The 26,388-nt window shown below is 42.5% G+C and overlaps 1 long non-coding RNA gene across 1 annotated transcript; it reads left to right on the forward strand.

Annotated features, from left to right (window-relative positions):
• Window positions 1–4,292: 4,292 nt before the first annotated feature.
• On the forward strand, window positions 4,293–11,821 carry 1700019F05Rik (RIKEN cDNA 1700019F05 gene). The gene is made up of 2 exons (NR_166206.1): window positions 4,293–4,381; window positions 11,383–11,821. It is a non-coding gene; the product is annotated as an RIKEN cDNA 1700019F05 gene (long non-coding RNA).
• Window positions 11,822–26,388: the final 14,567 nt, after the last annotated feature.

Raw genomic sequence — 26,388 nt, forward strand, 5'->3', positions numbered from 1 at the left:
TTCAGAAAGAAATGGGAACAGGTAGTGTTGGATATAATATATAGCAGTTGGATATATGTATGTGTATTATATAGATGTAAAAATACCAACTTTCAAGTTCCTCCATACTAAGAAATGAACTCAGGCTATGTGGCAGAACTTCACAAAAGCTAGAAGTCTAAAACTCAGGATAGAAGACGTGTTACAGAATTTCCACAATCTTGGAATACGAAAAAAGATCATAACCAGAACACCAAAATTCCAAAGGAAGAAAAAACTACAAAATAAATTGTACTAGCACAGAAATGAAAACATTTTTCCCCTCTTTGCAAGACACAAATGAGAGAACTGAAAAGTAGGCCACACAGTGAGCGAAAGCAAGTGAAACCCGCCTGTGCTATCTGACACAGCAGTTGCTTAAAGAACTCCGAAAGCCCAGCTTTAAACAAGAAGAGCTTTCTAAAGTGCAAAAGGAGCAGATACTTCACAAGGAGAAAAAACAGAATTAAAAAACAAACAAACAAACGGGGAGATGCTAAATGTCACTGGTAGGAAGCCCCAAGCATGCACGGACCAAGATGGCTGGTGAGATGACATGTGTTGACCTGTCAGTGTAGAGAGAAAGAGACGGAAACTCTTGTTCACGATGGTGGGGATGTAAAATGGAGTAGCCTCTGGGAGTGAGTGGGGAGAACAATTAAGTAGCTCTTCAGAAGAAACACTGCCTTAGGAGGTAGAAATGTGGACTACACTGGTTGAGGCAAGTTGGCTTTGGTCTGGTGGTGCTACCTATTCAAATGCTAAATTCTGTACCCCTAGATCAGGCTGCCCAAAGACAGCAAACTCTCAGGTGCACCAGCTATTGTTTGCAAATTTAAAATAAATAACTTTATTCCCCAAGTTAATTGGTCAATAAAAAGCTAAAGCCTGTGATTGGGCAGTAGAGACTGATAGGCAGGACTTCCCAGGAGGGAGAAAGGAACTCTGAGAAGAACAAAGAGAAAGGCCTTTGGCCAGGAGACTTGAGAGCAGACAGATATGACTACAGGTCTGGAATGCACAGCTAGCCACATGTCTGGTTGGGGCTAGGTTGGTCAGCTTAGATGAGCTAGTTGAGAGTCTGCCTGGCTAAGGCCTAAATTGTGTGGATATTTGGAGAACTAGCTGGTCAAGGAATAGAACTGCTGGCATATTAATTTCCAGCATTAATTAATACATACCAGATATTAATAATCATTTTAGTCATTACACATTGTATCCATGTGTTAAATTTCCAGCATTAATTAATACATACAGAATATTAAAAATCATTTTTTCAGTCATTACACATTGTATCCATTTGTTGAATGACAATGCTGTCCCTCATAAATATGCATAACATCTCATTTAAAATGCTAAACAGGGAGTTACTATGTGGCCCAGAAATTTTTACAATGGTCATATACCCATGAGAACTGAAAACATAACATCCCAAAATGGAAACCAACCAAGCCATTGGTACATTAACTGATGAATTATTGATAGATAAATATGGCTTCCATACAATTGGATATTATTTGGCTATGAGAAGAAATGGTGTTCTGATCAATGACAAAGCAGAAGAACCCAAATGCAACAGATCATGTCATATATGATTTTTGTTTTGTTTTAGTTTGGGTTATTTTGTTTGTCTCGTCTCGTCTCGTCTCGTCTCATCTCGTCTCGTCTTGTCTCGTCTTGTTTTGTTTGATACAGTGTCTCTCTACACAGACCTGGCTGTCTTGGCATTTGCTATGTAGACCAGGCTGGCTTAGAAGTCACAGAGATTTGCCTGCCTCTGCCTCCCATGCTGTGCCTGACTTAAATTTGTTTTAAAAATAATTTATTTTTTACGTTTTCATTTTGTGTGTGGGTTATTTGCAGACATGTATGTCTGTGTGCCACATGCATGCAGTGCCCATAGATGCCAGAAAAGGATAGGTTCTTCTTGGACTGAAATTAGAAACAGTTGTGGTTCTCCAAATGGGCGATGAGAACCGGAAAGGAACAGTCAGATCTCTTCACTGCTGAGGGTCTCTCTACTCCCCAAGACTTTGACTTTATTAAATGTCTATAATAGGCAAATTAGTAGATTAGTGGGTTCTAGGATCTAAGAAGAGAGAAACAATGGGAGCTGTTAATAGTTAAGGTTTATTTGGGGGTGACAGAATTATAGATGATGGTTAAACATTATAATGTACTAAAAAAAACCACAATAAATTGTCCACTTTAAATATCTGAATGCATGTTAAACAGTTTCAAAATACCGAATCTTTAATAGTATCAGATAATAAGGGGCCAGAGAGATGGATCCATAGTGTTTGCTATTCAAACACAAAGAACTTAGTTCAGAACTTTAGCACCCATGAAAAATCCAGGCATGGAAGCAAGTATCTTTAACTCCGAGGCTAGAGTGCGTCCTGGGACCTTGCTGGCCAGCCTGTCTCATTGAAGCAGAAAGCCCCAGGTTCAGTGAGAGGCCCTGTCTCAAAAACTAAGTTGGAGAGAGCTAGAGAGATGGCTCACTGGTTGAGAGAACTGGTTACTTTTGCAAAAGACCCAGGTTTAGTTCCTAGCACCTACGTGGAGACTCATAGTTGTCTGTAACTCCAATTCCAGGGGATCCAATTCCTTTTTCTGACTTCTGCAAGTTGTACACACACACATGGTACACAGACATACAATAGCATTACAGATAAAATAAGTCTTTTAAAAAATCTGACATTGACTTCTGGTCTACAACACACACACACACACACAAATATAAATATATAGTGATCAGTTTTCAGCAATCATCAAAACAGAATTTATGTTAATTTATTCCAACAACTCACTGTTGACTGAACCTAGTTCTTCTCATTATCTCAGTGAAATGAGTAGGTCTGACCTACCTCCACAGGCATTGAGCAGGACATACTTATGTTAACTCTGTCATGGCAAGAGCTTTCCTTACCTCTGAGCCTGACAACTCAAACCAAGAACCCAGTCTAAGAGGCAGAATGCTCACAACACTTCCTGGTCCCAGGGCTCTGCTTTGATCATGTTGATACTGGCTTTTGCTCATGGAATTCAGTGGTCAATTCAATGTCTGTCTTAATTAGGGTTTCATTTCTGTGAAGAGACACCATGACAACAAAAACTCTTATAAATGAAAACACATTTAATTGGGGCTGGCTTACAGTTTCAGTTGTTTAGTCCATTATCATCATGGCAGGAAGCCTGGCAGTGTGCAGACAGACATGGTGCTGGAGGAGCTGATAGTTCTACATCTTAATCAGAAGGCAGCAGGAGATGACTGTGTATGGCATGGGTGCAGCTTGAGCATAAGAAACCTCAATGCCCAGTTTATAGTGACTCACTTCTTCCAACAAGGCCACACCTCCCATTAGATCCACTCCCCATAGCCAATCATGCAAACACGTAAGTCTATGGGTGCTGTTCCTATTCAAACCACCACAGTGGCTAAGCTTTAAAGGGTGCTCCGTACTCTCAATCAGCATGAAAAAAGCAAGCAGTGTTTGTCTTCCACATCTTCCCAACATCTTAGCCTACAGAAAGCCCTTTATGTGAAGAGGGGACTGATGATTGTGGTTTCTATGGAGATCAAGTATACTTGACAAGCAGGTGACTACATCTTTGAGTCAAAGGCACTGTTTTCTCATCTGCAATATGACCTGGAGGACATGGCCCTGAAGATCTAGATCCCATCCTAGATTAGTCACCCTCCAATCTGTAGGAGCCATATCATGGCTGCCAGCACCAAATGCCACCATCTGTTACATAGAGGGACAAAGCCAGCAGCTCCTAATCTGTGTTTGCTTTTAACAATAAAATGTAACTCAGTGTGATGGTTTGTATATGCTGGACCCAGGGAGTGGCACTATTAGAGGGTGTGGCCTTTTTGAAGTCGGTGTGTCACTGTGGGTGTGGGCTTTATGACCCTCATTCTAGCTGCCTAGAAGTTACTCTTTCATTAGCAGCCTTCAGATGAAGATGTAGAACTCTCAGCTCTGCCTGCACCATGCCTGCCTGAATGCTGCCGTGCTCCTGCCTTGATGATAACAGACTGAACCTCTGAACCTGTAATCCAGACTCAATTAAACCTTGTCCTTTATAAGACTTGCCTTGTGTCTTGGTCATGGTGTCTGTTCACAACAGTGAAACCCTAACTAAGGCACTCAAGTAGGTTATGCAGTGACAGAGTCCCTCCCCCTCACCTAGGTGTTGATTCTAACAAACTGACTGATGCAGTTCTGGAAGCTGACAAGTCTCAACATTCCAACATCTGTTGTCAGCAAGCTGTAGACCTTAGAGAACTAACTGCATTTCCAATGCGAAGACCAAAGTCCCAAGAGCAGCATGAAGTTTTCATTCAATTCTGAAGGTGGCCAGGCAAGAGTGCCCTCTCTGTGTGTGTTTGACTGTGTTGGGGTGGAGGTGGGGCACGGGGGGCGGGGGAGGGAGCTCAGCCTTTTTCTTCTAGGTCTTTAATGAATTAGAGGAAAACCACCCACGTGGTGGATAGCAATCTGCTTAATTCATCTTATCAAACCAAATGGTCATTGCAACCAAACTATGCTACAGACAAATCCAAAATAATGCGTGACCAAGTAATTGCACACCCAGGGGCCAAGAGGTTGACATACAAGATTAATCATCACAGCCAGGGACGCTGAATTCAAGCAGTATCTTAGAGACAAGCCACATATGTAACGCAAATGAGAGAGAACTGTGCCAGCTGGAGTTGTGCTGGCTGACCATTACGAGATCTCCTTCCCAGACCAATGGGCATTCCAGAGACAGATGCAAAGTGACAGCAGGCCAGCCCCAGGCCCAAGGGAGCATGGCTGTCTAAACCATGCCCAGAAAGGGCGTGGTGGAGGCTCACTGCTCTCTCTGTCTTCGTACCCAAACTCTTGTCTCCTGGTGCCATTGTTATTTTTAGCATAAAGCCATTCTGAATATGCACCCTAGTAAGTGTATAGAGCCAAGTTCTGACCAAAGGCTTTAGAATAAATAAAGAGATAAATGCAATTCTAGACCCTGCCCTTATACTAAAAGGTACACATGCCTACATCTTGCTCAAGCACCCTACAATACAGACAAAAAGATGCATCATCTCAGGCCAGGTGCATGATGACATCATCGTATGGTTGGCAGGGCAAAAAAGAGAGATCCTAGGCTCTCAGTAATCTTGCAGAATATAGCTGTTATATTATTACAAACTTTTATGTGAGAGAAAAATCTAATCTCTCATCTATTGTTGACTGTGACATCTATGCATTTCATATATTGTTAACTTTGTGTCTGTTATATGGAGCTATAACCTAACAGAAAAGACATTCATCAGAATTTCTATGTGGGAGAATAATGGGCTAGTCAAACGGAGTGGCAAACACCTGTTAACACGTCACCATTACTCAACATTCAGTGTGACTATTCACTGCCCACACCATCTCCACTAAACATTTTCTTGAACCATATGTGTCTCTCTTGATCAATTGACAATTTAGTATTTTTAATAACTTTTTAAAAATTAACATTGTTCTTCATTCAGTATTAGTTCCTTCAAGACACAGGCCATTTCTGAGTTTCCCATTGTATTTGTCAGTTTAAGATGCTGATCGCTCTAAAAGACAAGATCTGACAATTTGGAGAACTCAAGCCACAAGCCCATCATCATCATCATCATCATCGGCTCCCCTCCCCCACATGCCCCGCCCCCTCTTCTTCCCTTTCCCTCTCTCCAGCAGAGTTAAGAAGCCACCATGTGATCTGACCTTCCAGCTCTCCCCCCTCAAACTGTGAGAGAAACATATGGCTCAACTCAATACCTTGCTCCTTGGCTTGTAAGCTATGTTGGATTAAGTCACATAATATAAAACTTCCCACCAGTCCCTGAAAACTTCTGAAAGTCAGATATCGCCTTTGCTCTGGGGTTTCTTCTGGAACCTTGTCCCCACAGTGCTGCCATGGAGCTCCTCTCAGGCTCTCTCTCTCTCTCTCTCTCTCTCTCTCTCTCTCTCTCTCTCTCTCTCTCTGTGTGTGTGTGTGTGTGTGTGTGTGTGTGTGTGTGTGTGTGTGTGTGTGTCTGTGTGTCTGTTTGTCTCAGCCATCTTTCTAGGTGAATTTATTTTCTTTTATTTTTTTTTTGTTTTTTATATAAAAAACTTTACTTAAATATTTTACATACACTGTATTTTGGTCCTATTTCCCCCAACTCCCTCAGACCTTTCTTACCTCCCCACCCACCCAACTTCATGTTCTCCCTCTCAAATAAAAATATGAAACAAAAGTCAAAACAAATAAACTAACAAAAATGAGAAAGATAAATGAAATATCAAAACAAAAGTGCATTAGAACAAACAAACATACAAAACCAAAAAGCATGGATGGGCCTGGAGCCTGCTCTGGAGTGTGGCTGATATACCTGGTGTTATTCTGTTGGAGAAATTTGATTTTCCTTTTGCCAGTGGGCATCGACTGCAAACAGCTTCTCGGTTAGAGATAGGACCCTGTGTCTACTTCCTCTTCTCAGTGCTGAAGCCCTGTGAGGCTTGAACTGTGTAGTCCCTGTGTGTACTGCCACTGTCTCTGTGACTTCATATGTGTATCAGTCCTGTCGTATCTGGAAGAAGCTGTTTTCTTGGAGTCACTTTCCACCTCTGGCTCTTAGAATCTTTCCATCTCTTCTTCCACATAGTTGCCTGGGTCTTGAGGGGAGGGATATAATAAACACATACCATTTGGTACTGAGTACTCCAAAGTCTCTGAGTCTCTGCACATTGACCAGTTGTGAGCCTCGGTGTTCAGTACTATTTCCTGCAAGAAGAAGCCTCTCCGATGAGAGTTGAGTGGTGTACTGATCTATAGATTTAACATTATGTCATTAGAAGTCACACTGTTGCTATGATACTTTAGCAGATTCTTTAGCACAGGGTTCTGTGCCTGCAATCTATCTAGTCTCGGGTAATCTATCTAGTGTAAAGCATGGGTCCCATCACATGAAGTGGCCCTTAAATCCAATTTTTAAGAAAGTGGTTGTTTATTCCTACAACGTATGTGTCATTACTGCACAGGTATATCTGTGACAGAGCCTATCTTTCATACTCATTTCCTCTAAACACTTTCTTAGTGAAGCTCCTACACAGGTTTCAAAGGCAAGACTCTCTTTCCCTCCAACTCCTTGTCATGCTGTCCTGATATGTGGTGTTCTATCCCTCCTAAATACCTTCTTACCTCAAGTCCTGATTATGGCCTCCACCTTAGTAAGACCTCTTCATTTGTGAAGGGTAATTTCACTTCAGTTCTTTTCCCAAAAATGCCACTCTCTATTTATCTATTATAACAGTATCCCCTGGGCCCAGAATAGCATATGACATAGAAGAAGAATTCAACTAACATTTATTTAATCAATATATTCACTGATCAGTGAAACCTGACTAAGGAAGTGGAACAAAGAGAAATTTCTTTGTTCCTTTCATTACAAGGACTACCCCTAGCCTGGGAATTGTAATATATTTTGACTACAACAACTCATTACACTCTTAAACTATTGAGGATCACATGAAGTTTTGTAGCAGCTCACTTAGAACCATAAAAATTTAGAAAGAAACCAGGTTTTTCAATAGCTGTGTTGTTAAACAGACTATAATCCACACTATGGAATATTTTTCATTGATAAAATATATGAGTTATCAGGCTATTAAAGGACAAAGCCATATACTTATTTCTAAATAAATGAAGCTCATCACAAAAGGTTACATCATATATGAATATCATAATATTCTGGGGGGAAAATCCATGGAAGCAATGAAAAGATCTGTGATTGCCAGGGACTTAGAGGGAAGGAAGGATGAGCTGAAGACAGATTTATACATCCACGATACAATTGTATTACATTCTCATATGATTCACCAGATATTTGTCAAGACACATGGACTTACAACAAAGGGTGGACAGTCTAAAGAAAACTGTGGATGTTAGACTGTTTCACGAGTTGCAACAAATACATTGTACTGGTGCAGGCCACTGACTGATATAAGATTTCTTTTCCTCATTATATGTCATTAAATTTAAGAAAATAATTAAAATTTAAAATAAAATCATGGTCAATATATTAAACAATTAATATAAATTGTAGAGTCAAATCGCATGGGACAGTACATTAGCTAGGAAGGAATGGGAGAAAGCTGAAGATTAGTAGAATGTTAAGACAAGGATCAAAGCTTAGAACAACTCCTGAATTAACATAGACACAAATTCTGATTAGGAGGATGAAGATATGGCTCAGTGATTAAGAGCACTTATTTGTCTTCCAGAGGACCTGAGTCAGTTCCCAGCACTCATGTGAGGCAGTTCACAAGCACGCATAGCTCCAGCCCCATGTCTGATGCCTTCTTCTGGCCTTTGAGGACCCCTGCATACACACATGGCACGCATACATACATCAAAATAAATATTTTTACATTGTAATTAAAAACATGTAAATGAGATTTTTTTAAAATGGGATCATAAATCTTACTCTGGGGTGGATAAGAAAACAGGAAACAGGGCTGGAGAGATGGCTCAGCAGTTAAGAGCAATGACTGTTCTTCCAGAGGTCCTGAGTTCAATTCCCAACAACCACATGGTGGCTCACAAACATCTGTAATGGGATCTGATGCCCTCTTCTGGTGTGTGTCTGAAGACAGTGTACTCATATAAATAATAAAAAATAAATTATATATATATACACACACACACACACAGGAAACAAAGACTAAGTGAACAAACTGAAAACAAGTAGCAAATCATTAGATTTTCATGTAAATTGTCCAAACATCTACTATCCTGTGACTGAAGAATTTAACTATGTCCATACAGTAGAATATTCAGCAATAAAAATAGACTTTGTGTACATGGAAAAGAATGGATGAATCTCAAAATAATTATGTTATGAAAAAGAAACTGAGCAAGTACACATAGTGTATGATCACATATTTATAAAAATTCTGGAAATGCAAACTGAAATGGAGTGACCGGGAGGCTGCTGATTATGTAGTATACCTATCCTCCACGTGTGACATCTGTCAGAAGTAACTTAGAGACGAAGATGTTTGCTTTGGCTCAGGCTTCAGAGGAACACAGCCCATCACATGGGGAAGGCAAGAGGCAGGCTTAGTCCCAGAGAACATGGTCAACCAGGAAGAAGAGAGCAGGTTGTCTTAGATCCCCAATGCCTACCCTGCTCATGGCTCTCTTCCTCTACCTGTGGTCCACTTCCTAAAGGTTTCACTGCCTCTCCAAATAGCACAATAAGCTAGGGACTGAGTGTGCAAACCCTTGAGCCTGAGAGGACATTCTACATCTGAACATGACACCTAAAAGTCGGAGCGGGAAGAGGAGAGAGGATAGAAATGTAGAAGGAAGGGAGTGTGGCCATATTCATGAACTTCACTAAAGTCAAGCTTTCACAGATGCATTCCCATGTCAAAATTTATCAAACTGTACACCTTAAGCATGTGGCTTATTGTATTTCAATTATACTATAATAGGGGCCTTTAAAGAAATAACCATATTTTCTGAAACAAATTAGTGAGAAAAGTGCCATTACTTGACGTTATTGAACATCTGTTTTGTGTCACACTTAATAAAAGACAGCTGGATTCCCATTTCCATCTCCTGCATTCAAAGTGCTGCATTATGTTGTTTTAGCTTAAGAATATAAATGAAACCCACCCTCCGATAAGTACATAGTTAGAAAATGGAAGAACAGCCCAATAGTCTTCAGATCTTTGTAGATGTGTCTGATACCACATCAGAACTTGACAAGTGGTAGTTTGTTCAAGTTACAGTTTGAATCTGAGATGAAATTAATATCCTTCTTGATACTGGTGTGTTTATCTCCCTCACTTCATTGTGTATTGAGTTGCTGTGTTGCAGATCATTTTGTATGTATGACTTTTTAATGGCATGATGATTTGGAAAATATTGATGCACTGAGTTGTGTAGACCTTCTTAAATGTAATAGTATTTCATTAAATATGTATTTATATAGAGAGAAGTACATGAATATATACTATAAAATATGCTTGTGGGAATATAAGATGATATAATTACTATAAAAACCTATGTGGTTGTTTCAAAAAAGTATTTGAGTATACAATATAAGACAGGCCTGTGGAAATATAATATAGCTACTTAGTATAATGATCTGTGCAATGGTTTTTTAGATGCCAGACATATATATTAATAAATTATGTGAATATACACACATAGCAGTAGGAAAGCATTAAAATGTCTTCCATTATTAAAGAGCTGTCAAGCACAAATTAAGTGTAACGTTTTAGAAATTCTAATTTTCACTTGAAAACTCAAATTTTATTATTTGGCAAGTGCTATCTGCTGTTTCTCTTGAAATGACAACCTCATCTTATTCATTTTCTAAGAGACTGCCCACCAAATCTTCAAATCTGAATAACTACAAATTCTAAGTCAGTGGTCTGAATGCCTCTCTCTCCCAAAAGCCCGCATGCTGAGACCTGAGCCCGCATGACATTAGAAATGACACCCTTAGGAGATGGTGAGAACGTGAAGGCAGAGTCCTCAGGAATGGAACAGTGTCATTACCAGAGAATCCCAAGGGCACCACCTTCTGTCTTCCCACCATGGGAGGATGATGCAAATAGGCCCTCACCAAACACAGGACCTGCCGAAGCTTCGATCCGTGGGCTTCCAGCCGTTTTCAAAGTTCATGGCTCATGATCTCTTCAGCTAGGACCTTCAACAGCTGTGCAGTTCACTCAAACTCTCCTCTCAACAGTCTGCAAATCCTGCCCTGCCCTTCCCTGCCCGTCTTCCCCTCCTCCTTCTGTTGCTGCTCACTGCCCTCTCTGCCTCAGCCCTACTAGCTCCCTCTCTCTCCTACCTGTGCCTCAAGACACTTGCACCAAGTATACCAGTCCCTAAAAATCTCTCCCCCAACTTCTCTGTAGCTCTCTTCCTCATTTCAAGATGTTAGTACAGTGACTTTCTCAGTGACGTGTCCCCACGCCATCCTATACAACCATCAAGTTATCCACCTCCTGGGATCCGTCTTCTTTCTCTGCTCCATTTTTCTTCATCATTGATACGACTGTCTATCATAAGTTACCGCCCTCTCCGGGACTTTATTTGTTGTCTGTCTCTAGCAAATAGAGTGACGTTTCCATGGAGACTGAAGGTTTTGTGTATTTTAGAAAAGATGGTAGCCCCTAAATCCATTAATAATAGCTGGCCTTACAGTAAGTGCTAAGAAAATAAAGGAATAAATATGTTGACCCCCCTAACTCTTACTTGAGCTCTCTGTCCCACAATCACCTCTGTTTATTACTATAACCTTGTTCTTCATAACCCACTCCACAGTGCACCATCTTGGCAGCTGGCATGGCATGTGAAGAACGTTGAGCCTGGGAAAGCACAGTCTGTCTTCGGAGACCTTCTGGGACAACAGAGGTCACTCCTTAGCTGCTTTGTATCCAACTGTTTCCTGTCATCATTCATACATTTGGAACAGATATTGGCAAAGCAAAGGTTGACTTGGGCTGTGAAGCAGATAGAACTAGAAAGGGACCTCCCGTGACCCCGTCGGGGATCCAGCTGGACTCTGGCAAAGTCCCTGGAATCCATGGACCCTTCTTCACGGGAAATGCTAATTCTACTCTGCTAGGCCACTCTCCAGAGATATTCCTCTCAAGTATCAACAGTGACCATTGCACTAACACTAGGCCAAAGGCCCTACGCTGCCTGGAATATTTATTTACACCGCTTATCTAATGGTTTCTAGATTAAAACAATGATCTTGGTTTATGCTGTGCCTCTGTCCATTCTACAGGCTAATAGCAGACTCCCAAATGCTTTCTGTGAGTGCTGGGGATGTTTCATAATGCTTGCTCAGGCAAGGTGCTGACCTTGGACAAGTCCCTCTAGTATCCAGGAAGTCTTCTTTGCTGTAACTCACCTAAATAATGGAAGGTTTAGACATCTTGATGCCTTGATAGGACAGATTTCAACACTTATGACAGACGGGTTGTGTCTTCTTTACATTTCTATCTTGAAGTCCTAAACCCTCAATATACCATAATGTGGCCTTATTTGGAAATATGGCTTTCAAGAGGTAATTCAGGAAAAAAATATGCTAGTGTAAATATGTTATTCAATATAACCCATGTCTTCATGGAAAGGAAAAGGAGATGAGGATTTAGCACAGTAGTAGAATGCTTGCTTATGAAGAACAAGGCCATGGGCTCAGTCCTTATATGGGGGCAGGGCAAGAAGAGGAGGAGGAAGAGAAGGAAAAGAGGGAGGAGGTGGAGGAGGAGAAAAAGAACAGGAGGAGTTAGGACTATGCAGAGGCTAATCATGGAAAAGAGTAGTATGAAAGTAAGCATCTTGGTTTATATCTCCCTGCATTCAAAACTACAGGGAGTCACATTGTTGTTGTATGAACCAGACAATGTGTGGTATTTCATTATGACTGCCTAGCAAGTCTAATACACCACTTCATTTCTTATGTTGCATTTATGTTTCCATGTAATAGATTCACATCTATTTATGTTCTCTATCACAAATCTCACACACACACACACACACACACACAAAAACCTTCTGAAGATACAGATGTCTTCCAATGTAAAAGTATTTTGAAAGAACCTGCTACAAAGGTCTTGTAAACGTCTTAACAAAGTATAACCCATAATGCTCAGACAGTGCTGAGATAGCTTTTATTCCATCATGATAACAAGAGATGAGTTAGGGGTAGCTATAAAGCTGGTTTACAGAGTGCCAGCTAGAGTTTCATGTCTCACTTTACTATGGTACCAGGAATGGTTGGCACAAGAACTCTGGGGCCTTAATAAATGGCTCATCAGTTAACGTACTTGCTGCTCCTGCGAAGGTTCAAAGTTCAGTTGCTAGCTCCCACTTCAGTTGGCTCACAATTGTCCACCACTCCATCTCTAGAAGATCCAACAGACTTTTCTGGTTTCCATTTGGTCCCTGCACTTACATGCAGATACCCACATCCAGACACATTCTCATAACTAAAAAGAAACAGTTTTTTAAAAGAATACTGGATTTTGCTAGTCAACCTTGCTGAAGTTTATAACTAGACACCAAAATGTGTCTCTTTACAGCAAACGATTCTTCTTCCTAATACACCAGGGTTCTTTTCCTAGCAAACTATTGAGAAAGATATATTGACTGCAAGCAAGCAAAAATGACCAGGGACAGAGACACTCAAGCAAGGAAGAGAGCTGTAGGAAGCCATCCAAGTCTGAGTACCATAGGTGCTTCTGGTCCCACAGAAGCCAGAAGAGGAGACAGGCACCCTGAACTAAAGCAGCTGTGAGCATCCTAGTGGGTGCAGGGGGACTGAACCGGGTCCTCTGTGAGACTATCAGTCTAGCCCCTCAGAGCTTTACAGTCTTTCTGTTTCTGTCATCTCCTCATCTAACCTTCCCTTTCTTCCCACCATGCCTTTCTCATCAATTTCCCAGAATCTGAGTATTGACTATAATTTGACAGGCAAGAGTAGATTTGATCAAACTGACTAAAGGAAGAATACAGGTCACATACAAGCTTCACAGGTCAGGACACACATGGCAAACAGATCAATAGATCTCTGGTACCTTTCCCCTTCACCTCCTAGCTCTTGCCTGCTAGGGCCTGCTTTGGAAGCCAGGGATCCTTGATGTTCAACCCAATGCCACAGTCATTGGCATATACTGTCAGTGAAGTTTCTGTGTTGAGGAATATACTCAGTGACTTGATTTATGACTAAGACAGCATTCTAGGGAGAAAGGACAAACTCTTCTATAAATAGTGTGGTAGCAATTGCATTTCCATGTTATTTCATAGCACTCTAAAGTTCATTGAGGATGTATTCCAGATAGATATAAAAAAGTAAAATGATCAACTTTCTATTACATACATAGATTACATAGAGGGGCCGGTGGTTGGAATAGCTAAGCAGTAGTGGGCTGACCCAGCATTAGCAGGCCCTGATGTAGGACACATAGACTGTGCCACACAAGGAAATGGCATGGAAACATGGCAAGGTAGAGCATGCTCAAACCCTGGAAATCTCAAAACTTGAGACCTGAAGGAGTAGAACTAGCTCCCTTTCTGTTTCCATGCCTGCCTCGGAGCCTGTAACCTGGAGACCCCCAACCAGGTGGTCAGTTAGTCAGTCAAGTAGCACAGCACCTCAATTCTTCCCATGCAAATGAGGCATCCCAATTACCTTATGCCTCAGCCAGTGACCTTTTCCCTTCCTGGTCTCATGCCCTTTCCCAAAACTATACAGCCCTCGATTCACCCTGAATAAAGCGTATGTGTTCAAACCCACCCCCAATAAAGAAATATGAACCAGGTAAGATTATCTCAGAGAGCAGCTTCATTAAAGATTTTCAGAGAAGGCCCTCTCCTAAAAGAGCCCTAACACTGAGATTCTCAGAGAAGGCCTTTTCTCTCCCCTCCATCCCAGGTACTTGCTCCCAGTGGGACGCAGATCCTGCCCATCCTTTGCTTCATCCTTTCAGCCCATTATGCAATGGTATCTGAACCTGAGAGGAAGAAAGCATTCCTGCCCAGCATGCATTGATACCTGACGCCCCAGAAGGAAGAGATGGACTGCAGACCCCGCCCATTCCAGACTTCACCCTGCCCTTTCCAAACTGACCCTGTGCCAGACACCCCAAGAGGAGAGGCAGGACCCAGAACTGCACCCTAAAATTGATCCCAAATAAATAAACCTTATGGGAGTATCTTCTTGGCCTGTGGGTAGGCAAATAGTTTCCTCAGCAATATATTACAAAGCCACAAACTACAACATTGTAAAATTTTTTCATAAATTGGGACTTAAGAAAATTAAGATCTTTCATTCTTTATTATCATGATAAACAGAAGTCACAAAATAAGGGAAACTATAATACATAATACAAGACAGAACATAAAAGAATATGTAAAGAATATAGTATTATTTGCAGGCTTAAAGAAGAAAGAAAATTGCTTAAATATATCACGGTGTGGCTTTGGTTATGGGAAGGCCTCTGTAATGCCTCTAGGTGAAAGACCAGTTTTAATTCCATAGAACCTTTATGTTCATCTTTCTTGCTTTACAACCCTCAAAGAAATAGACAGCCAAGCCCAAACTTGAAAGGCCAAAAGTGCACATCACATAAAATGTATGGAACTTTTCTATGATGTTTCATATAAAACATTGGCTAATATCCCTACTTCCCAGGGTGATACAAATGAAAATCATAGGTTAGAACAATATTCTCAACAAAAGGGATAAACTAAAGAAGACGGGGACACCAAACTCTGAAAAGGACATGAAGCAACTGACAGGGACTTGAACAGCTCTTCTTCATTGTTGCTGCGGGTCTAGACATCACAGTAAAATGCTATCTGTCAATAACCATTCAAGAGAGAAATGTACACCTGTACTCCTGAGTGCAGTCTAAAACAAGGTAAGTACTTACAGTGACTCTAAGGCATAAGCCAGTGCTTTCGTAGTACTTGTAACTGGGTACTAAAACCAACCATATGCCTATCAACTGTAGGATGAAGAACTGATATCTCCTTATGATGGATTGATATGAACAAGAAAAGACTATGCCTATAAGTATCAAGATGAATGAATATTAAAGTCATGTTGGAGCAAAAGAAGGCAGACAGCAAAAGAAAAATGTTGTGCTCTTCTGTTAAAAGGAAGTTTGTGAGGAGACAAAGCTAATGAGATAAACATCCGAACAGTGGTTAATTCAGCCAGGGGCTGGGTATGGACAGGACAGGACACGAGGGAATTCTCTGAGACACTGTAGATGTTTATATATTAAAGCAGATGGTAATGACACAACTTTCTCCCCGTGTGTGTATGCATACATATTCGTGCATGCGTGTTTGTGCAGGTGTGCTAGTAAATATATTGAGTGCCACACCTGTATCATTTTATACAATTGTGCATTTTAATTTAGTGCCTCACAAAAAAAAATAGAGTACATAAATAAATTCTAAGTAAGTGACCAAATGAGCAATGGTAATGAACTTTTGCTCTTTTTTTTTTTTTTTTTTTTTTTTTTGCCTTTTCTAGACTATGTTTGGAGCCACAATGAGATCAAAACTAGAAGAGCACTGACAAGACATTGGCTACAGAGTTCCCACAGGCACCCAAAACAATGCAGGCTAATGTCACTGCACTTGGTTGTTCACTATAACTAGATGGCAAGGTCCCTATTGCAGAGTACACTGCACACTGGACTTAGAGAACACAGAGAAGTCAGTCTCAAACTGACCTGCTTTCTGCCTGGCTTTCATGGGGCCAAAAGGTACCATGGAGGTTCCTGAAGGAAAAAGGAAGACATTTTTAATTAGAGACATTGTAGTAGTAGCGTATTGTCTTCACCTGCTGGGCAAGATGCCCATTGGTCTAATAGTTCCAGAATTGTTGGCCAGCTGCTGTCTTGATTGGTTTGAAGCCTGTTTCAAGGGGTGATTTCGTGCCTGATAGTGTTAACATGGTCAAAAGCCAAGGCTGGGGATGTCTTGACCCCTAGGAAAGAACCTATTGATTTTTGCTTTTCTGAACATCCATGTTGTTAAAATGGCCTCTAAATATTTATGTTTATACCCTTAGATGCAAGTCATAGGCCCAAGCTTGAAAGAGAAGCTTCTCTCTGAACCATGCTGGTGCAGAGACGCACTCTTGCTCAAAGGGCTGGGAACAAGTGCTGGCAGACTGCTCAGCCATAGGTGGGACATCTATCTTTCCCCGCACGGCTCAGAGAACGTCTCCAAAGATGATAAAGAACGTAAGAGTCAGAAGATGGGAGGGGTGCGGTGAAATGCTGTCCTCTTAGCATGACATGGCTGCTCACGTGCGAACACATAGCCGTGATGGTTGAAGACTTGCATAGGATCAAGCCAGTTAAAAATCCCAGTGGGGGAAGGTGTTCCTAAGGCCCCACCCCTCGCTGAGAAGCTACTAGCACCTGATAGCTGATAGGGGAGGGAGAGTCACTTTAAGAATATAGCTAGTATGGCTAGGGAGATGGCTCAGTGGTAAGAGCACTGTCTGCTCTTCCAGAAGTCCTAACATCAGTTCCCAGTTTTCACATGGTGGCTCACAACATCTATACTGGGATCTGATGCCCTCTCTGGCATGCAGGTGTCTATGCAGATAAAGCAGTCATATACACAAAATAAATAAATCTTAAAAACAAAACAAACAACAAGACAAAAGAAAACAATAAATGTAACTAGTAACCTGGACCCATAGGGGCTCACAGAGACTGAACCACCAGCCAAAGAACATTTGACTGCCCCCTGCATATATGCAATAGAAGTGTAGCTTGACCTTCACACGGGACTCCTAAAACAGGAGCTTAGGCTGTCTCTGACTCCTTTGCCTGCCTTCGGATTCCTTTCCCCTAACTGGACTGCCTTCTCTAGGCTCAGTGGGAGAAGATGCACCAAGTCCTACTGCAACTTGATAATCCAAGGCTGGTTGATAGCCATGGGACCGTCCCCTTCTTTAAAGAGAAAGGGAGAGAGGGTTGGGGGAGGGAAAGTAAACGGGAGGAACTGTGGGGGGGGGGAGGTGGAAGGAGATGACATGGAAAATCCTGAAGGAAATGTGAAGGAAGAGTGAATACAATCAAAATACATTGTATATGTATATGAAATTTTCAAAGAATAAATAGAAGCTCCATTATAAAAAGAAACTAATAGCATTGGACCAGTAGTGAGTCATGAAGTCTTGAAAGTGACTTTAACATCACATTATTTAGGCATCTAAAGTTATCTCTCAAATAGAATCCAGGTATCCATAAGTAGAAAATATCATGTCTTGCAGTTTTGATTTTTCTCACAGTCTGCTGTCTGATATGAACAACCTAACAGTCATTACAACATCTGACCCTAAGCCACCCTTGAAACCACTCTTGAGGGCCAGTGAACTGGGGAAATAATTTTATCCACTTGAAATGGACAGAAAAATGCTAAATATGCTTCTGCAAAGAATGAACTAAAAGGACTTATTAGTGCTGCTGAGTGGGAGTCCTCCTCTGATGACAAAGCCACCTCCATAAGTCACCTATGACCTGGGGCCTCTTGTTTGTTAGAAGGGGAAAACCTGAGCAGTGGTGTCTCCAGAATGGCCACCAACATTGTCTGAAGCAGAGATGGGGAAGATGTTGTGTGTCCATTCAGGTAAAATCTAGGCTTTTCTGGAAGCAACATTCAGGAAAGCAGATATAAGTTTGCATAGAAGGCAGCCCTTGAGTCCTCTTGCTGACCTACAAAATCGATTTGCCTCCAAGGAAGAACGAGGCCGTTCCTTATTCATACTTTACTTAGAAATCATATTGGATGAGAAAATAAGATTAAAAAGCCATGATGGAATATAAGAAGTGTCTATTTCAGCTCTGGTTCGACCCCAAATGGTAGATCTCCCACATCCCACAGTTGTAAAATGGGTTACGTCAGTTGGCTGGTGTCAGCTCTCCCCACCGTAACAGTACACTGTGGCCCACATTCTCTAGTGTAAACACGTGAGGACCGGAAAGCTGGCTCGGTGGACATCAAGCAAGCCTGATGACCTGAGCTGGGTCCCCAGAACCACATAATGGACCGAACGAGAGGACTGATGCCTGCAGGTTGTCCACACATTCATAGTGGCACACATGTGCCTTAACACACACACACACACACACACACACACACACGAGAGAGAGAGAGAGAGAGAGAGAGAGAGAGAGAGAGAATTTAAAAATCAAAATATTATTTGAAAATTTAAAAGTTTTTTTTAAAAAAGCTTGGTAACCATGTAATAAAGTTTTAGAAAGATTTTCATTAGGTATGCTTTTTTTAAAAAAAGAAAGAAACATTGTTGCTTGAAGGGTGATCTTCCAGTAATGGGACATGTCATGACCCTGTATCTCTCCTGGTGCTGTGTCTTCTTCCAAAAGCTTGTTCCTGGAGTAGCATCATCCTGGAGACAGAATGCCAAACGTCCCTGTGCTATTTCCCCTCCAGTGCTCTCTCCGGAGCGCCACATAGAATGCCACTAAAGAACAGTCATTTTGTCTATTCACAGATACAGAAAGGAAGAAAGGCCGTAATCACAGCCCAGCTCCCTCCTCCAAACTCAGGAAACGAAGCAGCTTCCCCCGCAGGACTTCACTGGCCTTCAGGGGCAGATCCTGTGGGATCTGAAAAGGTTAACACGTCACCCACCAGGAAGGAGCTGCGGCTTCTCCTTCACCGTGGGTTGGATATTGATGCTGTGCTGCACTTAAGCTTAGATCAGATCTGTAAAATAGCTTGGGAAAAATTCATAGTTGATAAATTTTTTGCCAAACGCCCTTACCTGTGGATTAATCTAACAAGGCTACAACTCAAATTTGATTGCTTTGAAGTGAAATTACCTTTTCTCCTAAACAGCCCGGCCTGAAGTTCAGCGTTCAAGTTGAACAGAAAGACATTAGATACAGTTTTCAAGGCTGAGAAATTAAAAAATCCTCTTGATCAGAAAAATACTGTTTCTTTCCATGGGGGACCAAGAGTGTTTGAAGACAGTTGACCTCAAAGATGGCCACCCAATTGACTTCAAATGGGGCCAATATAAATACAACATTCGACAGAATTCAAAAGAAGGAAAGATCTACACGTCTAATGTCACATTCTTCTTCATAATGTCTGTGTTAGGCATCTCTTCTTATCTTCTGAAGCTTATTTTTTAAATTCCCCGACTACAGCCATAGAAGGTTATTTTGGATGTAATTCCCCAAACTTCGTTAGAGGACAACCAGCAAGGGGCAGGGAAGAGGGAGGAGCAAGAGATCCATTTGGAAATATGGAGTCGCGGCTCCATCCAACCCAGAGGTACTAAATCATGATCTCTGGAAATGGGGGTGGTGATGTAGATACATTTGGCAAGCATATCTAGGCAGCACCACTGAGGGTTCCTTGTTCCCTGTTCAGTTTCAACGTCTACTAAAACCCAAGAAGAGACCCTTAAAACAGAAGCCCCTAAGCAAGCACAGCTTTGGACCCATAACTGAGGTTGTAACTGTTCCGAAGTGTGTTTTCTGAGCACAAAATTCACCTGGAGATCTTGTGAAAATGCAGGTGGGATTTGGTGTGTCTTGTGTAGATTCTGAAGTCCTGACAAACTCTGGAGTTGCTGATGCAGCAGACCCACGAGCCACTCTTCCTAGGCGCAGAGCCTTTGGACGAATTCCAAGTTCCACATTTGCCCCATAGCCGAGCAGCCTGGTCTCTGCTACTCTGAAATGCTTTGGTAATGGGCTTAATAACCGACCTTGCTAGTGACAGTAGTATTCTAAAACCAGCTGTTAGCGTTTGGCTTCACGTCTAGCCTCCGCTCCCCCAGCCCATTTTCCTCATGTGTAATCCTGAGTTGAGTGTATGATCATTTCCGCCTCAGTGTCTGCACTCATAAAATATTTACACTACTAATGACTAGGCCCAATGGCGTGTTTGGAGACTCGGGAGACATAACGGAAGGCGCATCAAAACAGATGATTGTTCACAGCAATCGATAACTCCAGTTCCAGGGCATCCAATACCCTTCCTGGCCTCCTCAGACAGTGCATACCTGTGATGCACTTACATGCACACAGGCAAACACATGCACATTTTAAAAACTGTGATCAATGCACAGCCCTGTCATTTTCATATGTTCATATGAATAACTTAATGGAACGAGGGAGGGGATATTTTCATATGAACAACCTAATGGAATGGTATGTGAAGTTCAGAGCAACCACCCAGGCATCACCCTGCTGTCTGGCAGGCTTGGGGGAGCCGGGTTGCTTTATAGTGAGGTAGAGAGAATAATATCCCCATAGCCAACACCAAAGATGCATGTGCTAATTCCTCGCATCTGTGAATGTGACAAAAGGTCCCTGGCAGATAGGATTCTATAAAAGGCCCTAGATGGGGAGATTGGCCTGGGTAACGCAGTCAAACCCATCGCAGTCACTAAGTCTCTATTAGAGCGAAGCATGGTGTGAGGTGTGTGTAGTAACAAAAGGGAACGGCTGGAATGGTGTGGAGAAGAGACCACAGCCAAGGAATGCCTACTGCTTCTAGAATCTGACAATGGCAAGGTAACAGAGTCTCCCCAGGAGCCACAGGAAGAATGCAGGCCCATAAACATCTGGATTTGGGCCATCTGAATTCCAGAACAGCAAGAGGACAAACATGTTGTTAAAAGTGCTATGGTGATGACGTCTTCCAGTAGCCAGAGTGAAGGGACAGTGGGGGATTCTGGTGTTGAGAGCCAGTTGGCTTCGAGGAGATCAGGGTGGCTCTCTGAGTACGGTGCTGATATAGATCTTCACTGAAAGAATGTGGGCTCTGGGTTACAATGACCTCCCTTAGGCTCCTAGGTAATGAAGCGATGTCACATTTCTGACGGACTAAGAGTCAGCCACGTATTCTGGAAGGGTAGGTCTCAGCCTGTTACAACATCAACGTTGCAGCTTACTGCTTACGGAGACACCTTTAGGCCAAACTCAAGTGTATACAAAGGCAGCTGTAAGGGAAACAATTCAGCTCCCTGGGAAGCAACCCTGACACAGGGAACCAGAAGGGCTCTGGTCACTGAAAGAAACCAACCAACTGGCAGCCGTTATGAAAACACAGCTCTTGACAGTGTGGTCCTGCACTTCTACATTTTGTTGCTCTTGGAAACAGCAGTAATTGCAAACCACGAACAAGACCAATGGGCCTTAGCCTAGGAGCAAAAAGATGCCAGAATAAACCACATCGGCCCACTCAGCCTGAGCAGCTTGCAGCTGTGCTCCGGCTGGCATCGAGGTGGTCCTCCCACAGAGTGCTTAGATGGAGTAAAGGGAAGATGAAGGGAGCAGAAATAATCTTAGCTTAGATAGCATTTAAGAACTCTGATCTACATCAGTGTGCATGTTTTTTAAAGGAGGGGTGGAGGCTTTGATCTCTGAAAATAGCTCATTAAGACTGAGTCATGGAAGCAACAAGAAGATGGCTGGGTACAACCATCCACTTGTACACTCAGTATTCGCTTCCTCCTGGCTCTTGTACATTTTTCTGTTTTCCTCACCACTCAGGTTTAGGAAGTTCTACCCCTTATAAAACAATCATAATAATAATACTTCCCTAATATGTAACAAATACTTAAAATATCCAGCATCCATCACTAACTTGTTACACACACACACACACACACACACACACACACACACACACACACACACACATGCACACAAACCTTACCTCTATATGACCCTTAGCAAAACACTGCCTTCCATGGAAAATCAGCTCTTCATCTGAAGCCAGGAGGGCATGTTCGAGAATATGCGTGAACCTCTGGGAGTCACGGTGGGTCATAGAAACAGGGACAAAAAGCTTCGTCAGAGAACACATCAAACTGTACTACGGATTGTTTAGAGATTCCTTCAAACAGGATAGTGAAATCAAAAGTTTTGAGCTGGAGAGATGGTTCAAAAGGAGCACTGGCTGCTCTTTCCAGAGGTCCTAAGTTCAATTCCCAGCAACCACATGGTGGCTCGGAACCATCTATAATGTGATCTGGTGCCCTCTTCTGGTGTGCAGGCATACATTCAGGCAGAACACTGTATACATAGCAAATAAATAATCTTAAAAAAAAAAATCAAAGGTTTCATTAGCACAGATGTTGAGACAGCGGTCAACTCCAGGGTGAAGGGATGGTGTTGTCATCAGGGACCACACTGAAAACTTCTGGGCTTTGGGTAGGGATGATTTCCTGGCCTCCGTTGTAGATAACTACATGCCACACATTATTCTTTAGCATCCAACGCATATGCTTTGAGCATCCTTGCTTGCCCAGGCTCCCCGCTGCCTTGGCTTTTATCCTCTGCACTGCACACTATATAAAGGAGTCAACCTCTTTCTGATGCCTCCTCTCCTCACACCCTGGCCTGCCCTCCCAACCACTCTGCCGCAGACCTTCTGGGTCCCTGTGTCTGCATGGAACGGGGTCTCTCGATGCGGGTGGGCAAAGCGTGGATGAGCGACAAACAGACACACACACAGGAGAGTTCGTGTGGAATCTGAGTGTAATTTTACAACTCGAGCATCAGACTTTTTATGCAGAGGACAATAAGGAAGTTGGGTGACATATTCGCAAGGTACAATTGAGGTAACCGGAATCTTACATAAAACAGAGGAATGCAAACACAAAAGGTCTAACGGGAACCACCCAGGATAGAATACATTGATAAGAGTTAGGATCAACAAGGGCTCCACCTAAAATTCACTAATCTTAGAAGCCAGGGTCAAGGGCTTCGCGTCCTTGCCATAGTTCCTATTTTAGTCTCTTGTATAGTCCACCTTCCCCTTAGGCCATTGTAAATACGTGTGTATGGGTGTAACTCTGCTATAGTATCTATTCTGGTTTCTCCTTTGGTCTGAAACTTCCTTCTTCCTAAGTGATGGTAAATTCCTGTGTAAGGGAGTGACTTAGCTTTTACAATTTTGCTGAATTCTAAACCCTTGATCTTGGTCAAGGATGCCCTTGGACTGTTGGAACACTGGCGGAAGGCTTTAGCCATGTCAGAGCACTTATAATAGGAAAATACTGAAAGAGAACACGTGGATCCATACTCTAGACTAGCACGGTAATGGAACTTGGGAATGAAAAATTAATGTATGGGTAGAGAACACTAGACTCCAGGAGGAGAGCTTCCTTGAAACTCTTTTGCCTCATGAGTGACTTTTAAGCCTTTCGGCTTGTCCAGTTGACTCGACTGGAGAGCGTAGCACCACTCACCTACTAGTGTTCTGCTTCAACTCATTTTCTTCACAAAATGAGCTCAAGGATGCTGGAGGCGTGGTTTCATAGAGAGTGCCTTCAGTTTGTGTGAGGCCCTGGGTTCAATCTCCAGCCTCAATACACAAAATAAAGTGAACCAGGGACTGCAAAGGTATTATCTGAGCGCATAATAAAGGGAATATCAGAATAAATATTTAATACGAAATATTGAGGAAGTAAACAGTAAGGTCGAGAAACAAAGCAAGGGTGCCTAATGATGTTATTTAACACCGCCTGGCTTTTATACTTCAGCATAGTTAAACCCCAACCCCAGCTGGAATTATGATTCTGCCCCCTGGGCATCTACCTCATTTCAGTCACACTCTTTTATTCATATATTCATTTAGTATGGATGAGAACTCTGCTCCCTCTCTCTGCTGAGCCAACGTCATCTGCATCTTTATATTCCAAGACTTTAAACCGCTTCTAACTCAGAGTCAGAGCTAGCTAACAAATAGAAAACAACCTGGCTGTTGGCTTTCTACATTTCCCTTTAGAAATGAAGACAAGCAAAATTTTGCTTGAAGTCATAGAATAATAAGTTTTATTTTTTGAAACAGCAAAGCAATCTTCCTCTCTTCAAGATTGAGGGTTGTTATTTTACATCCTTTGTTTCCTTCTACTGTTAAAGCCAGACTCGGGGAGTGAACTTGATTCCATCTATAAAAAAAAAAAATTAGGCACCGTGGGGCTTAGCATTCCAGAGTTGACATCTTACTTAAGGAAGTAGAGAGAAATCCTTTTTTCTTTTATCTATGTATGTGTTCGTGAGTGTGCCGGTATATATGTTCATGTGTGCACCTGTGTGTATGTATGTGGTTCATGTATGTGTGTTTCTATGTGCACTGTGTATGTGGTTCATGCATGTGCCTATATATGTGTTCATGTGCATGCCTGTGTGTGTGGCTCATGTGTGTATGTTCCTATGTGCACCTGTGTATGTTCTCATGTCTATATATGTTCATGTGTATGTGTGTTCATGTGTTGAGCACATTCTCCTACCACTGTCCATTTTAATCTTTGACACAGGGTTTCTCACTGAAACTGGAGTTCAGTGATCAAGACTAGCTAGCAAGCCAGGGAGACTCCTATCTCTTCCTTCCCACTGCTATATTTGTAGGTGTGTACAACCACACCTGTTTTTTAAGGAGATGCTGGAGAGCCAAACTCAAATCCTCAAATTTGGGCAGTAGACATTTTGCAAATGACCCATCTGCCCTGCCCCTCAGAGAAAGGCTTGAAGTGCAGCAGATCACTGGGGTGAGGGGATATTTGAGGGAAGCCTTGCTACCCTAGCCATGCTGAGGTAGAGTCAGATTCTCTACTTTGCACATCCCAAAATGCAGGGTTATTATTACATAAAGAGCAATGAGGTCTGGGAACTAGGCTTGAGCCTAACTAGGTTCACAACAACGGCTGGTGCGGGAAGCACAAGCGCAATAAAACATAAGACTAAAACTGCAGCTGGGGAACCAGACCTCCAGGAAGAGGACGTTCACTAACTGATGTCACCCGGGCTGCAAAACTCAGGCTTGCCATTGAGTCCATTAGCAAAAGCCTAAGACTCTCTCTCACTTGTAGAGTTTCCATCGTAAACGCCCTTTAGATAGGTGGCATCCTTAGGTTCGTACCACTCTAGAAATAAGAGCTTCGGTCATCATCAGGGCCAGATGACGAGCTAAAGTTGGGGACATCTGGCACCTGGCCCTGATGTGCTTCCAAATCCTGAACTAGAGTTCTAGTGCTCGGAGTCAGAGTGTTCTTGCTCTAAATGCAACCTGTGGCAGCCAAGAGACCCACTTACTTGCTTGGTAAACAGCTTAGCACATGGAATTCAAAGCCCGGGAAGATGGCGGTTGTGATGGACTGTTCTGTAAACTTGGCCCAATCTAGACTCACCCAGGACGAGAGTCTCAGTGAAGAACTACCAAGATCCAGTTACTCTGGGGATGGTTGTCCTAATTATGTTAATTGATGTGGGAAGATCCAGCCCAAAAGTAGGTGACATGATTCTCTGGTTTTGTATCCTGAGTTGTATGAAAGTCTATTATTAAAAACAAACTGGCAATAGGCATTCTGTTTCTCTCTCCTCCCCTCCCCTCCCCTCCCCTCCCCTCCCCTCCCCTCCCCTCCCCTCCCCTCCCCTCCCCTCCTCTCCTCCCCTCCCCTCCCCTCCCCTCCCTTCTCCCCTCCCCTCCCCCCTCTACCCTCCCCTCCCCCCTCTCCCCTCCTCTCTCCCCTCCCCTCCCCTCCTCTTGCTTACCACAAGTTGTCACGTGATGAAAAGCTCATGAACACTGGCTCTACCTCCTCGCCAGCATCTGCTGTCACCTGAATTTTTGATCTTAGCCATTCTGACTGGTGTGAGGTGGAATCTCAGGGTTGTTTTGATTTACATTTCCCTGATGATTAAGGATGTTGAACATTTTTTCAGGTGCTTCTCAGCCATTCGGTATTCCTCAGGTGAGAATTCTTTGTTTAGCTCTGAGCCCCATTTTTAATGGGGT

Source organism: Mus musculus, chromosome 5, assembly GCF_000001635.26.
Source record: "Mus musculus strain C57BL/6J chromosome 5, GRCm38.p6 C57BL/6J".
Lineage (NCBI taxonomy): Eukaryota > Metazoa > Chordata > Mammalia > Rodentia > Muridae > Mus > Mus musculus.